At 37.9% G+C, this 19320-nt stretch overlaps 1 protein-coding gene across 3 annotated transcripts in view; it reads left to right on the top strand.

The window, feature by feature from the left end:
- GABRB2 (gamma-aminobutyric acid type A receptor subunit beta2) overlaps window positions 1-19320 on the top strand; it is a 293005-nt gene that overhangs the window by 217249 nt on the left and 56436 nt on the right. The window lies entirely within an intron of this gene.

Below are 19320 nucleotides of genomic sequence, written 5' to 3'. Positions count from 1 at the left end.
GTTAATATGGTGTATCACATTGATTGATTTGTGTACACTGAAGAATCCTTACAATCCTGGGATAAACCCCACTTGGTAATGGTGTATGATCCTTTTAATGTGCTGTTGGATTCTCTTTGCTAGTATTTTGTTGATGTTTTTTGCATCTATGTTCATCAGTGATACTGGCCTGTAATTTTCTTTTTTTGTGTGATATCTTTGTCTGTTTTGGGTATCAGGGTGATGGTGGCCTTGTAGAATGAGTTTGGGTGTTTCCCTCACTCTGCTATGTTTTGGAAGAGTTTGAGAAGGATAGGTGTTAGCTCTTCTCTAAATATTTGATAGAATTCACCTGTGAAGCCATCTGGCCCTGGGCTTTTGTTTGTTGCAAGATTTTTAATCACAGTTTCAACTTCAGTGCTTGTGATTGGAAGGTTGTACTTTTCTAACAATTTGTTCATTTCTTACAGGTTCTCCATTTTATTGGCATAGAGTTGCTTGTAGTAGTCTCTCATGATCCTTTGTATTTCTGTGGTGTCAGTTGTTACTTCTTTTTCATTTCTATTTCTGTTGATTTGAGTCTTCTCCCATTTTTTCCTGATGAGTCTGACTAATGGTTTATCAATTTTGTTTATCTTCTCAAAGAACCAGCTTTTAGTTTTATTGATCATTGCTATTGGTTTCTTCATTTCTTTTTCATTTATTTCTGATCTGATCTTTATGATTTCTTTCCTTCTCCTAACTTTGGGGTTTTTTCTGTTTGTTATTCTTTCTCTAATTGCTTTACATGTAAGATTAGGTCATTTATTTAAGATTTTTCTTGTTTCTTGTGGTGGGTTTGTATTGCTGTAAACTTCCCTCCTAGAACTGCTTTTGCTGCATCCCATAGGTTTTGGGTCGTTGTGTTTTCATCGTCCTTTGTTTCTAGGTATCTTTTGATTTCCTCAGTGATCTCTTGGTTGGAATAACTATTTTTAAATGTCTCAGTTTCAGTTTGTAACATGATAAGTATAAACAGGTATGACCCACACAAAGAAAAGCTTTTGGGAAGTCTCAATCATTTTTCAGAGTATAAAGGAGTTCTGAGATCAGAAATTTGAGGATGGCTGTTTTAGAAAAAAACAACTTTATTTTTCAGCTGTAGAAACTGAGCTCTAAAGAGTATATGATCTGCCCAAATTGTACAGCTCATAGGTTGCAACACTGGAACAGGAATATAGGTAGATCTCCTGATTTGGGTTGTGCCATATAACTCAGCCTATAATATTCATAAAACCAGTTGGAGATTCTTTGAAGCAGTGCCCAGCTGTGAGTATGAATGTTAACCTGGAAATACAGGTATAGATTCCATTCTGTAAAGACAAATGTTTGCTTTTCTGTTTCTCTGTAACCTAGTGTTCTCCATTAGCTTTTGCTACTTAACAGTCTGCCCCAAAACCTGATCTACTAAAACAAAAACTGTTTATTATTGCTCAGGAGGCTACGGGTCAACCGGGAGGTTCTGATGGTCTGAGCCAGGCTCAGGCCTGTATGTGTGATCCTCACGTGCTGAATGCTGTGATGAGGTGAGAGGGTCACATGTCTGTCATCCTCCACGGGTTCTCCAAGGCCTGTTCCCATGGAGATGGCAGCACTCCAAAAGAGCCAGGGGAAGTGTCCAACCCTCCAGTAGCCCAAGCGCAGAACTGGCTCAACATTGCTTCTTTGATTAAAACAAGTGGCAAGGGCAGCTCAGATTCAAGGTATGGGGAGATATTTTACCTCTTCTTGAAAGGAGCTGCAACATTATGTTGCAAAGGAGTGTGGATACACTGAGGGGAATAATTACAGACATATTTCTATAGTATTTTAGAATAATCTAAAAATAATGACATTAATAATATTGTGAGGTGGTAAATACAGTAATAGGAATTGGACTCCAGTATAAAGAGAATTTAGTTAAAATCTCATTTCTGACATTTGAGCAAGTCACTTACCCTCTTTAAATTGTAGCTCCTTCATCTGTAAAATGGGGATAATAATAGTTTCTACCTCAAAGGGATTAAATGAGATAATGCTTGTGAAGCACTTGGCTTCACGCAGGAATTGCTTTTAAAATGCCATCTAGTAGTGATTTTAAAAATCTTGTACATTAGATCAGCTCAGAGGATTCTTCCTGACTCCCTGTGAACAAAACAGCAATGCCATGTTTATGGGTATATGTCTGCCCGAGGAGCTTGTGTGCCATCAGCCCCAAAGGCTTCCTTCCTGCTGTTCCCATAAGCCCTCTCGCCGAACACAATTCTATTCCATCTCAACAGATGTACTAAATACCTGGTATTTACCACCTTTCCACTCCAAGCCATGGTTACAGGTTTGAAAAATGTATGCTCTCTGTTTAAATAAGAACCTGCAATTAAGTATAGGAGATAGATTCCTTAACAGATAATTTAAATTAAATAGACTGAGTACTAACAGAAGAGATTATGCAAGCACCGAGGAAAGGGTCCCATATCTGGAGTTTCAGGGCAGTATTAACTTTTTTCTTATTAGTCAGGATACATACTAACAGTTCATATCACAGGTCAGCCACTCTTTTAGACCAAAAATTCCTCTGCAGGCACATCCTGCCTGACATCCTTAAATGTACAAGTCCTCAGCTGACCTTCTATCACAGTGACAATGCATGGGAGAATAGGTTAAGGTGGAGAGGTTCTGACCACTTCCAAATTCAGTAAACTAGGCCTTCACGTCCTCTTTCACCCCTTATTAGAAAGCAGACGGGCTGGTGTAACAGTTGATGGCATTTTATTACACAGCTGTGCATGTCTGCTAGGCCATTCAGTTGGCCTTGTTAATTTAAACATCTTCCATTACCACTCTTGAATTAACAAACTCTTCCATGTGACCATACCCCCTTTTCACCAGGGCACATTATTCCATTTGAGCAATAGGTACTGGCTGCTTCTGGAGGCTGTTTTGGCACATTGGTTTCCAAAATCTGTCAGCCCAGAGAAAGTCATTACCAGAGGGCCATGGCCAATCCAAGGATATTTTTCTTCACTGAAGAACGGCAGTATATATTAAAAATCAGCAGACACAAAAAGGAGTCCGGGCAGCCTGTAGGAACAGAGAGGAGCTCCCAGCTTCCAGCAGCCAGGAAACAGGACCTCAGGGCCGTAGCCACAGGAAACTGTATTTTGCCAACAACCTGAATGAGTTTCGAAGCAGGTTCTTCCCAAGAGCCTCCAGTTCCCTGACCAGGGATCAAACCTGCACTCTCAGGACTGAAAGCTCAGAGTCTTAACTACTGGACCGTCAGGGAATTCCCCAGAATCCCCCACTTCTTACCACCTCTGCCACCCTCATCCAAGCCACCATCATCTGAGGTTTAACCACTGAGAGGGACTGGAGGTGGCAACATCCCAAAGCAAGGAGCCCACTTAGCAACCGGATCTTAGATTCTGAGTGCTAAGATATCTGGCAGAGACCACTTCATCAAATGAATCAAGTAAACAAAGTTAACATCACAAGGAATGCAACACACTGAAATTGTGCACCCCTGATATGATGCAGTAGGAAGAACACAGCATCACTTGCATGATATTCCTGCCAAAGTGCATCCTTGAGACCTGTGACTTGTGCATATGGCACCTCCAGTGGAATCCTTTCGGACATAACTCATTTTCCATGTGGATAGGAATTATCAAAGCGAAAACTGCACTGGTAGAGTTATAGAGCCGTGTGGCTGACAGGGTTTTGGTACTCCGGCCGGGTGTCAGGTCTGAGCCTCTGAGGTGGGAGAGCTGAGTTCACGACATTGGTGCACCAGAGACCTCCCAGCCCCATGTAATATCAATCAGTGAGAGCTCTCCCAGAGATCTCCATCTCAATGTTAATACTTAGTTCCACTCAACGACCAGCAAGCTCCAGAGCTGGACACCCCATACCAAACAACTAGCAAGACAAGAACACAACCCCACCCATTAGCAGAGAAGCAGTCTAAAATCATAATAAGTTCACAGACACCCCAAAACACACCACCAAACGTGGTCCTGTCCACCAGAAAGACAAATCCTACCATATCCACCAGAACACAGGAACAGTCCCCTCCACCAGGAAGCTAATACAACGCACTGAACCAACCTTACACACTGGGGGCAGACATCAAAAACAACAGGAACTACGAACCTGCAGCCTGCAAAAAGGAGACGCAAAACACAGTAAGTTAAGCAAAATGAGAAAACAGAGAAATACACAGCAGATGAAGGAGCAAGGTAAAGACCCACCAGACCAAACAATTGAAGAGGAAATAGGTAGTCTACCTGAAAAAGAATTCAGAGTAATGATAGTAAAGATGATCCAAATCTTAGAATGGAGAAAATACAAGAAATGTTAAACAAGGACCTAGAAGAACTAAAGAGCAAACAAACAATGATGAACAACACAATAAATGAAATGAAAAATTCTCTAGAAGGAATCAATACGAGAATAACTGAGGCAGAAGAACGGATAAGTGACCTGGAAGATAAAATAATGGAAATAACTACCGCAGGGCAGAATAAAGAAAAATGAATGAAAAAAATTGAGGACAGTCTCAGAGACCTCTGGGACAACATTAAATGTGCACCATAATACGAATTATAGGGGTCCCAGAAGACGAAGAGAAAAAGAAAGGGACTGAGAAAATATTTGAAGAGATTATAGTTGAAAACTTCCCTAATATGGGAAAGGAAATAGTCATTCAAGTCAAGGAAGTGCAGAGAGTCCCATACGGGATAAATCCAAGAGGAAACATGCCAAGACACATATTATCCAATCTATCAAAAATTAAGTACAAAGAAAAATATTAAATGCAGCAAGGGAAAAGCAACCAATAATATACAAGGGAATCCCCATAAGGTTAACAGCTGATCTTTCAGCAGAAGCTCTGCAAGCCAGAAGGGAGTGGCAGGACATAGTTAAAGTAATGAAAGGGAAAAACCTACAACCAAGCTTAGTCAACCCAGAAGGATCTCATTCAGATTCAACAGACAACCTTTACAGACAAGCAAGAGCTAAGAGAATTCAGCACCACCAATCCAGCTTTACAATAAATGTTAAAAGAACTTCTCTAGGCAAAAACACAAGAGAAGGAAAAGACCTACAATAACAAACCCAAAACAATTAAGAAAATGGTAATAGGAACATACATGTGAATAACTACCTTAAATGTAAATGGATTAAATGCTCCAACCAAAAGACATAGACTGGCTGAATGGATACAAACAGAAGACCTGTATATATGCTGTCTACAAGAGACCCACTTCAGACCTAGGGACACATACAGACTGAAAGTGAGGGGATGGAAAAAGATATTCCATGCAAAGGGAAATCAAAAGAAGGCGGGAGTAGCAATTATCATATCAGACAAAATAGAGTTTAAAATCAAGACTATTACAAGAGACAAAGAAGGACACTACATAATGATCAAGGGATCATTCCAAGAAGAAAAAATAACAATTATAAATATTTATGCACCAAACATAGGAGCACTTCAATACATAAGGCAAATGCTAACAGCCATAAAAGGAGAAATTGACAGTAACACAATCATAGTAGGGGACTTTAACACCCCACTCTCACTAATGGACAGATCATACAAAATGAAAATACATAAGGAAAAGCAAGCTTTAAATGACACGTTAAACAAGATGGACTTACTTGATATTTATAGGATATTCCATCCCAAAACAACAGAATACATTTTCTTCTCAAGTGCTCATGGAACATTCTCTAGGATAGATCATAACATGGGTCACAAATCAAGCCCTTGGTAAAGTTAAAGAAATTGAAATTGTAGCAAATATCTTTTCCGAACACAATGCTATAAGACTAGATATCAATTACAGAAAAAAACTGTAAAAAATACAAACACATGGAAGCTAAATAATACACTACTAAACAACCAAAAGATCACTGGAGAAGTCAAAGAGGAAATCAGAAAATACGTAGAAGCAAATGACAATGAAAACACAATGACCCACAACCTATGTGATGCAGCAAAAGCAGTTCTAAGAGAGAGGTGGATAGCAATGCTAGCCTACCTAAAGAAACAAGAAACATCTCAAATACACAACCGGACCTTACACCTAAAGGAACTACAGAAAGAAGAACAAACAAAACCCAAAGTTCATACAAGGAAAGAAATCATAAAGATCAGAGCAGAAATAAATGAAATAGAAACAAAGAAAACAATAGCAAAGATCAATAAAACTAAAAGCTGGTTCTTTGAGAAGATAAACAAAATTAATAAACCATTAGCCAGACTCATTAAGAGAAAGAGGGTGAGGACTCAAATCAATAAAATTAGGAACGAAAAAGGAGAAGTAACAACTGGCACTGCAGAAATACAAAGGATCATGAGAGATTACTACAAGCAACTGTATGCCAATAAAATGGACAGCCTGGAAAAGATGGACAAATTCTTAGAAAAGCACAACCTTCCGAGACTGAAGCAGGAAGAAATAGCAAATATAAACGGACCAATCACAGGTACTGAAATTAAAACTGTGATTAAAAATCTTCCAACAAACAGAAGCTCAAGAGCAGATGCTTCACAGGAGAATGCTCTCAAACATTTAGAGACGAGCTAACACCTATCCTTCTCAAACTCTTCCAAAATATAGTAGAGAGAGGAACACTCCCAAACTCATTCTACAAGGCCACCATCACCCTGATACCAAAAAAAGACAAAGATGTCACAAAAAACAAAAACTACAGGCTAATATCACTCATGAACATAGATGCAAAAATCCTCAACAAAATACCAGCAAACAGAATCCAACAGCACATTAAAAGGAGCATACACCATGATCAAGCGGGGTTTATCCCAGGAATGCAAGGATTCTTCAATATATGCAAATCAATCAATGTGATACACCATATTAACAAACTGAAGGGTAAAAACCATATGATAATCTCAATAGATGCAGAAAAAGCTTTTGAAAAAATGGGTGTTGACCCATTTATGATAAAAACCCTCCAGAAAGTAGGCATAGAGGGAACTTACCTCAACATAATAAAGGCCATATATGACAAATCCACAGCCAACATCGTTCTCAATGGTGAAAAACTGAAAGCATTTCCTCTAAGATCAGGAACAAGACAAGGTTGCCCACACTCACCACTCTTATTCAACATAGTTTTGGAAGTTTTAGCTACAGCATTCAGAGAAGAAAAAGAAATAAAAGGAATCCAAATCATAAAAGAAGAAGGAAATCTGTCACTGTTTGCAGATGACATGATACTATACATAGGGAACCCTAGGATGCTACCGGAAAACTACTACAGCTAATCAATGAATATGGTAAAGTAGCAGGATACAAAATTAATGCACAGAAATATCTTGCATTCCTATACACTTACAACGAACAATCAGAAAGAAAAATTAAGGAAACATACCCATTCTCCATTGCAACAAAAAGAATAAAATATCTAGGAATAAACCTACCTAAGGAGACAAAAGAACTGTATGCAGGAAACTATAAGACACTGATGAAAGAAATTAAAGATGATACAAACAGATGGAAAGATATAACATCTTCTTGGATTGGAAGAATCAATATTGTAAAAATGACTGTACTACCCAAAACAATCTACATATTCAACACAATCCCTATGAAACTACCAGTGGCATTTTTCACAGAGCTAGAACAAAAAATTTCGCAATTTGTATAGAAGCACAAAAGACCCCCAAATAGCCAAAGCAATCTTGAGAAAGAAAAATGGAGCTGGAGGAATCAGGCTCCCTCACTTCAGACTGTACTACAAAGCTACAGTCATCAAGACAGTATGGTTCTAGCACAAAAACAGAAATATAGATCAATGGAACCAGATAGAAAACCCAGAGGTAAACCCATACACATATGGTCGCCTTATCGTTGATAAAGGAGGCAAGAATATACAATGGAGAAAAGAGAGCCTCTTCAATAAGTGGTCCTGGGAAAACTGGACAGTTACATGTAAAACAATGAAATTAGAACACTCCCTAACACCATATACAAAAATAAACTCAAAATGGATTAAAGACCTAAATGTAATAGCAGACACTATAAAACTCTTAGAAGATAACATAGGCAGAACACTCTATGACATAAATCACAGCAAGATCCTTTTTGACTCACCTCCTAGAGAAAGGGAAATAAAAACGAAAATAAACAAATCAGACCTAAGGAAACTTAAAAGCTTTTGCACAGCAAAGGGAAGCATAAACAATAGAAAAAGACAGCCTTCCGAATGGGAGAAAATATTTGCAAACGAAGCAACTGACAAAGGATTAATCTCCAAAATTTACAAGTAGTTCATGCAGTTCAATATCAAGAAAACAAACAACCCAATCCAAAAATGGGCATAAGACCTAAATAGACATTTCTCCAAAGAAGATATACAGATTGCCAACAAATACATAAAAGGATGCTCAACATCACTAATCATCAGAGAAATGCAGATCAAAACTACAGTGAGGTATCACCTCACAGCAGTTAGAATGGCCATCATGAAAAAATCTACGAACAATAAATGCTGGAGAGGGTGTGGAGAAAAGGGAACCCTCTTGCGCTGTTGGTGGGAATGTCAATTGATACAGCCACTATGGAGAACAGTTGGAAGTTCCTTAAAACACTAAAAATAGAACTCCCATATGACCCAGCAATCCCACTACTGGGCATATACCCTGAGAAAACCATAGTTCAAAAAGAGTCATGTACCACAATGTTCATTGCCGCTCTATTTACAGTAGCCAAGACATGGAAACAACCGAAGTGTCCATCAACAGATGAATGGATAAAGAAGATGTGGCACATATATACAATGGAGTATTACTCAGCCATAAAATGAAACAAAATTGAGTTATTTGAAGTGAGGTGGATGGACCTAGAGTCTGTTATACAGAGTGAAGTAAGTCAGAAGGAGGAAAACAAATACCGTATGCTAACACACACACACACACACACACACACACACACACACACACACACACACACACACACATATATGGAATCTAAAAAGGAATAGGACAGGAATAAGGACGCAGACATAGAGAATGGACTTGAGGACACGGGGATGGAGAAGGGTAAGCTGGGACGAAGTGAGAGAGTGTCATGGGCATATATATACTACAGAATGTAAATTAGATAGCTAGCTGGAAACAGCTGTATAGCATAGGGAGATCAGCTCAGTGCTTTGTTGCCACCTAGAGGGGTGGGATATGGTGGGTAGGAGGGATACGCAAGAGGGAGAGGATATGGGGATATTTGTATATGTATAGCTGATTCATTTTGTTATACAGCAGAAACTAACACACCATTGTAAAGCACTTATACTCCAATAAAGATGTTAAACAAAAAAATCAGCAATGTCGGGAAGTTTTTTTTCAACACAGGGCCTTTGCTTTAACTTGGTAGCTCCCTTTTATGGAGTGGTACCAATAGCACTGCCTTTTTAATGATTTGGAGCCTGGTACATGGAAGTAACACATCCCAAGACATAAATAATGTTCAGGTTTGCAATTCTTCCACCTTGCAATTCAGCAAATGGCATTGTTCACTGCACTCAAAGGGAGCAGGGATCTGATGAACCACAGCTAATGGGTAGCATGTTGACAGTTCAGTTCAGCAAGCTTGTACAAGTGCCACCCTTGGTAAGACCTGTATTAAGGAGGAGGGGGGCTACAGAGAAGTTATCAGACATGGTTCTTCAGCCTCCAGCGTATTCTAGTGGCTGAGACCAACACATTCACAAATCCTCTATTGCAAAACTAGTCGATGAGCAGTGATTCCAGCACAGTGCTGTGGAAACCTCAGGGTAGGAAAGAAAAGGATCCCCACTGAAGGAAGATGAGATGTGTCTTGGGAAAGGTGAAAGCTGAGATGAGGCCTGAAAGTGTACAGAAATGTGATGTGACAGGTAAAACTATTTCAAGTAACTTAAATAATTTGAACCAAGGCCTGGAGATCAAAGGGTTACTAAAGACTGTGGGCAGAAGATAGAAGCTTTAAAAGAGGAAGAAGTATAACAGAAGATGAGGCTGCAAGATAGAGTTTTGAATGCCTGACCAAAGAATTTGCATTTAATTCTCAATCTACTGGGAAGGCCATCAAAAAGTTCTCCATATTTTTTTTTTTAAGGCATGGAAGTAGCATTATCAACCTGTTTGTAAACAAAGTAATAATAGCAGCATGTTTAGTGTAGATTAGAGGAAGGGGGGAAACCTAAAAGGTTGTTGACTAGTCTGTTGAGGGAAGTAAATAAAAGATGCAGACATCTGATGCTAGAGTGGAATCTTCTTAGTCCGAATATCATTAAATATTCAAATAAAACTTGAATGAATACAAATTTGCAGGAAACTTTTAGAGGTAGCCCCATCTCCCTTTTCTCTTCTATTATTGCTTTATTGGTGAGCATAGGTCATAGATTATTAAAGAAAACCAGACCCCTGGATACTGGCAGCATCAGAAACATCTCCTGTTGTTCCTTATAAGAGAGGTGGAACTGGGAGAAGATATTTTAATTTTGGAGGTATAAAACCTTTATTCAGAAGAAACATTCTTCTTCTCTGGGTCAGGATAGATACCCAACATGCCTTTCCTGACTCCCATGACAAGGCAAATGACTTTTGCTCTATAAAATCTCCTGATCACTTGCTATCCAGAGGTTGGTACATGGACAAACAGTATCCTTCCTACCTGGGAGGTTATTAAAAATACAGAATCTCAGTCTCTACCTACTTAATCAGTGTTTGCATTTTAACAAAGTTTCCGGGTGATTTCTATGCATATTAAATTTGAGAAGCACCAGCCTATTTTTTTTTTTTTCAGCTAAAAGTTCTCCTACTTTTCTATATTACTTCAGGATTTAGGGCTCATGCATATGGAAAAAGCAGGGCTGGGTGGAGGAGAGGAATCCTGGTAGCCATAACCCAGTCTAGTTCTCCTTTCAAGACAAAAACATATAGAGTTTAAGGCAGTACCTGACACAGAAGGGCTTTGTAAAACATAGCTACTGTTATGGTGGCTCTTTTTGCCTATTATTATTTTTTTTCAGTTGGTTTCTCTTACCTGGACCATTATTTTAATTGCTTCAACCTCTCCAATCACAAGAAATCATAAGAAACACTTCACAGAGCTAAAGTGGCAGAAAGGGCTACCAGTTCACCCTGCTCCCATACAGAGACAATAAATACTAAGTTTGCATTGAAATCCAGATAAAGAAATAATCTTTAAGGTACAATATCTAACATTTGCTTGATTATGATCAATTTCCTGTTCTCTTACATCATACAATTTGAATTTGAAAACAGTAATAGCACGAAAAGATAGATTATCTTTGATGTGGGACAAATTCTGGGCCATGACTTGATGGTGTCCTCACTAAGATGCCACTAGGTAATCAAGTCTGACCCATCCTAGGCCAATTATCTGGGGCTGCTTGCGGCCTAGAAATGATTTGACAGCAGAACATTTGTGTCTAGCAGTCCATCTTAAAGAGCAGAGTGAAGAATAAGACAGTCCAGGAGCCAGAGCAATCACTCAGAGTGTCTTTGGAACACTTTCATTGCTGCATTTAAAGAGTCGTGGCTGACAAGTGAGTTTCTCTCTCTCCCTCTTGAAAAATCCCTGTAACTTTAATTAGCATTGACTGTACTCAGTCTTGCACCTTTGCACTTACATACAGGCCTCTTCATGGAGTGGAGTCCATTCTGATTGTGGAGGCTTCTAATCGTGGTCACTGAGTTAGTCATGAAAAAAATGTTTGCATTCTTGTTCTTGTAAATGGCAGTACAGTTGACCATTGAACAATGCAGCTGTTAGGGGCCCAACCATCAACACAGTCGAAAATCCCCTTCTAATTTATAGTCAGCTCTCCATACCCACGTTTTTCTGCATCCACAGTTCCACGTCCATGGATTCAACCAACCGTGGATCGTGTAGTACTGTAGTATTTCCTATTGAAAAAAATCCTTGTATGAGTGGGCCCATGCAGTTCAAACCATGTTGTTTAAAGGTCAGTTATACTATGTTACTATTGCTATGTTGATACAATGGGAGACAGAAAATGGATAACTACCAGAGAACATTTAACAGTCCAATTGAGGAGCAAAGTGTAAATAAGTAACAGGAGAATAATAAGTCACTTTAATTTTCCACTAGGAAAAAATATGGTAGCATCGATAATTCAGTTAATTCTTCTAAATGTTCTCATCAGCCTCCCCTGTTTAATATCTTGTTACAGGTTCATATTTTTTGCATAGTAGTATCCTTCTAAAATGTAACGTTTACTTAGTAGATAACAAAACAAACAAACTATCAGTAAAGTGAGAAAAAAACTTGTTTAAATGCCATGTTATGTGATAAGGTACATAAGAGTTGTGAGAATCTGTTCAGTTATTATGTAAATGATTTTAAAATGGCATTTTTGCTCCTTAAATCTCATATAGTACAGGTATTTACCAATATCTATCATTTGTATCTTATACAGATTTATAAATTTACATATTTATCCTTCCTGATCAGGGTTTTGTAACATTTCATGCAGTTTTAATTCCTCCAGGTAAATTCCAATAAATTTGTGTTTTGGTTTATTCATAGGCCAATTGAATTGATGTGGATTATGTTTTTAATGATAACAATACAATATAATTTAATCACTCGGTTTCTGGAATCCCATGAATAAAATATAAAAGATGAATTTATTTTGCAAGACATTAATGAGGAGCTTCAGTGCATCTCCTCCTTCTGATACCTTTTAAAAGATATCTAATTATTTTTTACTCATTATTATTATGACAGATGTAAAGTCAGGTCATATGTATTTGCATATGTTTTATTTTTTAATTACATTGAGAGACCACTAAATATTCCTTGAGAGAAAATTCAAAGAAAAGAAGAAAACTAGGTCTGCTTTCAGCTAATCCTACACAGTATATTGAGCTGGCTTTTGAACTTGACCACCCTGGCACTGTTGTGGATTGTTGGTCTTTCATCTACAGAAATCGATGGTGCAAGAGCATATACTTGCTTTCCATTTGCAACATTCTATCCTTGGTTAACCCAAAATGAAGTCAAGAAGACTGAGGTTTTTAAAACCAGCAGTAGCCAAGGAGCATATACAATATCCTGCTCCATTGTGTCAGATTCCACAATCATAGGCATCAAAATAACCTTCTAATGTGTTTTTTTTTAAATTGGAGTATAATTGCTTTACAGTGTTGTGTTAGTTTCTGCTGCACAGCGAAGTGAATCAGCCATATGCATACACATATCCCCTCCCTCTTGGAACTCCCTCCCTCACCCCCATCCCACCCAACTAGGCCATCACAGATCACCCAGCTGACCTCCCTGTACAGCAGGTCCCCACTAGCTATCTGTTTAACACACGGTAGTGTATTTATGTCAAACCTAATCTCCCAATTCATCCCACCCTCCCCTTCTGCCCCTCTGTGTCCACACGTCCGTTCTCTACGTCTGCCTTTCTATTCCTGCCCTGCAAATAAGGTTCATCTGTACCATTTTTCTAGATTCCACATATATGCATTAACATACTATATTTGCTTTTCCCTTTCTGACTTAACTTCACTCTGTATGACAGACTCTAGGTCCATCTACATCTCAACAAATGACCCCATTTCATTTTTTTATGGCTGAGTAATATTCCATTATATATATGTACCACATCTTCTTTATCCATTCATCTGTTGATGGACATTTAGGTTGTTTCCATGTCCTGGCTATTGTGAATAGTGCTGCAATGAACATTGGTATACATGTGTCTTTTTGAATTATGGTTTCTCAGGGTATAGGCCCAGTAGTGGGATTGCTGGGTCGTATGGTAGTTCTATTTTTAGTTTTTTAAGGAACCTCCATACTGTTCTCCATAGTGGCTGTATCAATTTCCATACACACCAACAGTGCAAGAGGGTTCCCTTTTCTCCACACCCTCTCCACCATTTATTGTTTGCAGATTTTCTGATGATGACCATTCTGACCAGTGTGAGGTGATACCTCATTGTAGTTTTGATTTGCATTTCTCTATTTTTTATTTTATTTATTTTTTAAATTTATTTATTTATTTTTAGCTGTGTTGGTTCTTCATTGCTGTGTGTGGCTTTCTCTAGTAGTGGCAAGTGGGGGCTACTCAGCTACTCTTTGTTGGGGTGCACAGGCTTCTCATTGCGGTGGCTTCTCTTGTTGCAGAGCACAGACTCTAGATGCGTCGGCTTCAGTAGTTGTGGCTCACGGGCTCTAGAGGACAGGCTCTGTAGTTGTGGCACATGGGCTTATTTGCTCCATGGCATGTGGGATCTTCCCGGACCAGGGATCAAACCCATGTGCCCAGCATTGGCAGGCAGATTCTTTTTGTTTTGTTTTGTTTGTTTTCTTAATTTTTTTATTGAAGTACAGTTTATTTACAATGTTAGTTTCTGCTGTACAGCAAAGTGATTCAGTTACACACACACACACACACACACACACACACACACACACACACACACACACACATATATATACCTTCTTTTTTTATATATTCTTTTCCATTACAGTTTATCACAGGATTTTTTTTAACATTTTTATTGGAATATAATTGCTTTACAATGGTGTGTTAGTTTCTGCTTTATAACAAAGTGAATCAGCTATACATATACATCTATCCCCATATCTCTTCCCTCTTGCATCTCCCTCCCTCCCACCCTCCCTATCCCACCCCTCTAGGTGGTCACAAAGCACTGAGCTGATCTCCCTGTGCTATGCAGCTGCTTTCCACTAGCTATCGGTTTTACATTTGGTAGTCCATATATGTCCATCCCAGTCTCTCACTTTGTCCCAGCTTACCCCTCCCCCTCCCCATGTGGTCAACTCCATTTTCTAGTAGGTCTGCATCTTTATTCCTCTCCTGCCCCTAGGTTCTTCATGACCATTTTTTTTTTTTTAGATTCCATATATATGTGTTAGCATGTGGTATTTGTTTTTCTCTTTCTTACTTACTTCACTCTATATGAGAGATGCTATGGTCCATCCACCTCACTACAAATAACTCAATTTCGTTTCTTTTTATGGCTGAGTAGTATTCCATTCTATATATGTGCCACATCTTCTTTATCCATTCATCTGTCAGTGGATGCTTAGGTTGCTTCCATGTACTGGCTATTGTAAGTAGAGCTGCAATGAACATTGTGGTACATGACTCTTTTTGAATTATGGTTTTCTCAGGGTATAGGCCCAGTAGTGGGATTGCTGGGTCGTATGCTAGTTCTATTTTTCGTTTTTTAAGGAACCTCCATACTATTCTCCATAGTGGCTGTATCAATTTACATTCCCACCAACAGTTCAAGAGGGTTCCCTTTTCTCCACACCCTCTCTAGCATTTATTGTTTGTAGAGTTTTTGATGATGGCCGTTCTGACTGGTGTAAGATGATATCTCATTGCAGTTTTGATCTGCATTTCTCTAATGATTAATGATGTTGAGCATTCTTTCATGTGTTTGTTGGCAATCTGTTTATATTCTTTGGAGAAATGTTTGTTTAGGTCTTCTGCCCATTTTTGGATTGGGTTGTTTGTTTTTTTGTTATTGAGCTGCATGAGCTGCTTATAAATTTTGGAAATTAATCCTTTGTCAGTTGCTTTATTTGCAAATATTTTCTCCCATTCTGAGGGTTGTATTTTCGTCTTGTTTATGGTTTCCTTTGCTGTGCAAAAGCTTTTAAGCTTCATTAGGTCTCATTTGTTTATTTTTGTTTTTATTTCCATTTCTCTAGGAGGTGGGTCAAAAAGGATCTTGCTGTTATTTATGTCATAGAGTGTTCTGCCTGAGTTTTCCTCTAAGAGTTTTATAGTGTCTGGCCTTACATTTAGGTCTTTAATCCATTTTGATTTTATTTTTGCATATGGTGTTTGGGAGTGTTCTAATTTCATTCTTTTACATGTAGCTGTCCAGTTTTCCCAGCACCACTTATTGAAGAGACTGTCCTTTCTCCATTGTATATTCTTGCCTCCTTTGTCAAAGATAAGGTGACCATATGTGTGTGGGCTTATCTCTGGGCTTTCTATCCTGTTCCATTGATCTATATTTCTCTTTTTGTGCCAGTATCATACTGTCTTGATTACTGTAGCTTTGTAGTATAGTCTGAAGTCTGGGAGCCTGATTCCTCCAGCTCCATTTTTCTTTCTCAAGATAGCTTTGGCTATTCAGGGTCTTTTGTGTCTCCATACAAATTTTAAGATTTTTTTGTTCTAGTTCTGTAAAAAATGCCATTGGTAATTTGATAGGGATTGCATTGAATCTGTAGATTGCTTTGGGTAGTAGAGTCATTTTCACAATGTTGATTCTTCCAATCCAAGAACATAGTATATCTCTCCATCTATTTGTATCATCTTTAATTTCTTTCCTCAGTGTTTTATAGTTTTCTGCATACAGGTCTTTTGTCTCCTTAGGTAAGTTTATTCCTAGGTGTTTTATTCTTTTTGTTGCAATGGTAAATAATTCTTATTTAAAGAGAAGGTATTAGCTAACTTTTTTGAGCACTATCTACCAGTTACTTTTCTAAAGTATTTTACAAGGAACAACTTATTTTTCTAGCATAACTGCTCTGTGAAGTAGCTATTACTATTATTATCCTAATTTTCAGATGAGAAAATGGAGGACAGAGAGGCTAGGTAGCTTGCCCAACTAATACATAAGGAAAAATATATAATGAAGGATTTTTGGATTATTCTCAAGGGTTATGTTATCATTGGGTGAATTTTTTTGAAATCACTCAGAAGATATTTATTTAATGCAGACTGTGTGCCAGGTACTGTGCTAGGAGCAAGAGACAGAGATATTAACATGATGAATACCTTCACATTGCCAAGCATCTAGATAAACAACCATTGTCCAAATCCACATGTATATTAAATAATTGTTGTATTAATTCAATAATTTATCCCAAGTACCTATTCTCTGCCAGGTATTGTCTAGCAAGCACTGTGTCAAATATCTGGCTTTTTGACAGAAGTCTGTATTTTATTATAATGTTTCTACCTATTAAATACCCATTAGGCATCTCCTCTACAGCTGTATTGAAATGCCATTGATATTCCCATGCCTCTGCCTACAGAGAGCTTCTGTTACAAGATTTGTAGTGATGAATAAAAGAAGCTAAATACTGAGGAAAGGAAGCTGGAGGACCAGAAACACACCCTTCACTAGTTTATACTTAGTCCTCTATTGGCAGTAGTAAGTTGACTTTTCCCTTGTTCTCTTCTTTCAAAGATGGCTGCATTCTAGAAAACTATTGCCTCCTTGTTTCATAAATACCTTTTCTTGTTTATACACAGGTTCAATTTTACAATACATTTCTAAATATCTAGCTTGATTCTAGGAGTAAGTTGACCCTCTTTTTTATTTTAAACTGTTTTATGAATGGTGCGGTTGTCATTGACTCTAAACAATTTCATAACTGAGAGATGTGTACACATAACCAATGACAAATGCGACTTAATTTGAGTTGAAGTTCTGGACTCTGAGAGTTCCCATGGCCACATTAAGAAAGTTGCCATCTTAGAAAAAGAGCAGTTATACTTTGGGACAGACACCTGAGTTCTTAGGTTTAGGTAGCGAATATTAATGGAGTAGATTAATAAGGAGTGAGAGCTCTTATCTGAGAATCAGCTTACTGTGTCATTCACTTAATACCTGGGGTTTCCTTTAAAGCCAAGAGTAATTTACTTTTTTTTTTTTTTAACATCTTTATTGGAGTATAATTGCTTTACAATGGTATGTTAGTTTCAGCTTCACAACAAAATGAATCAGTTATATATATACATATATTCCCATATCTCTTCCCGCTTGCGTCTCCCTCCCTCCCACCCTCCCTATCCCACCCCTCCAGGCGGTCACAAAGCACCGAGCTGATCTCCCTGTGCTATGCGGCTGCTTGTAATTTACTTTTAAATCTAGTTTTCTATGAAGAAAGACATTCTCTAACAAAACAAAGGCTCTAAGTGAGATCATGCTAATAAAAATGTTGGTGGTCTATAATCTATTTAAACTCCACCATCTTTATTACAATTTATGATGTTTGCAAGTAAATAACCCTTTTGAAAATCATTAGCTATTATCCAAAAGCCTATTGTTAGGGAACTGCAAGTTCAAGTTTTCAAAAACTCTTCCAAAAAATCTCTATATCTATTATCAGATAAAGATGGCTACTCTTTTGAATAAAGAAGACTTCAGATTTCTAGAAAAGTTAAGACAACGCCTGAGCTATGCTATGGTTGATATAGATTCTCAAATTGAGGGTATTGTAGTTCTTTGAAAAATAATTTGCTTCCACTTTTTTGGAGATATGACTTTCTCTCTTTGGAAGAAATGTGGTTTTTTGGAAATCATAAGAGCTAAGAATCAAAGAATTGATGTTCAAATCCTCAGTGTTACACTAACTAGTTACATGTCAAAAGACAGAAACTTAAGCAGTTTTCTCATTGACTTTATTGCTTTTGAAATTGGAGGAGATTCTCTGTGCTGCCTGCCTCCTAGACTCGTAAAGATTCAGCTATCTGGGTGCAAATGTTCTTTGAAGAGATAAATGTGATATACAAATATAACGAATGCTTTTGGGGGGATTTGTGGGGGATGCGTGAGTTTGTAAAATATTGGTATTCACTGGATTTCATTGCATGCTTCCCTGTACAGCATTGTTTGCAATATAATATGTGTTTATTCACTGCAGTTCTATGTGTGCTTACTAATTAGCATACGTGTGTTTGTCCCACTCTACTCCATGGATTGAAAGGATCATTATAAAAGAGGTCATGTTTTTATTGTGCAGAGTCCTATCCCCAGCAACTGCACTGACAAGCATAGTAGGTGCTCAATAAGTAATTGTTGGATGAATGGAGCCAGACCCCCTAAATGCACTGTGCATTTGCGGTGTACACTCTACATTTGTACTTACTGCTTAAAACTGCTGGAAATTATATGTTGTTTTGAATTTTTAGGGCATTTTTGGGGGGATTTAGATATGCTGCAAAATCAAATTTGGAGATCATGTCTATGAATGTTAAAAAATTAATGACTCACTTCTTCATAATCACTTCTCTTCCGACTTAAAATAAAAATATTTTGTAATTCAGATATTTTGTATTGGCAGGGGGAGGGTTTGGTACCATTTAATACTGTACTGATAACTTAAATGATTTTTCTCTTCTTTTGTCTCCTCTTAGAGTACAACCCAGGGTTATGTGATAATGTGATGCTGTTAGAGAGAATGAGGTTCATAATCAGATAGACCTAGGTTCAAGTGCCAACGATACCACTTCCTAGTTACAAGACTTAATATAAGCTGT

Source organism: Lagenorhynchus albirostris, chromosome 3 (genome assembly GCF_949774975.1).
Source record: "Lagenorhynchus albirostris chromosome 3, mLagAlb1.1, whole genome shotgun sequence".
Taxonomy (NCBI): Eukaryota; Metazoa; Chordata; class Mammalia; order Artiodactyla; family Delphinidae; genus Lagenorhynchus; species Lagenorhynchus albirostris.
The sequence above is the reverse complement of the archived record's forward strand: the minus strand, read 5'-3'. Positions and strand labels throughout refer to the sequence as shown.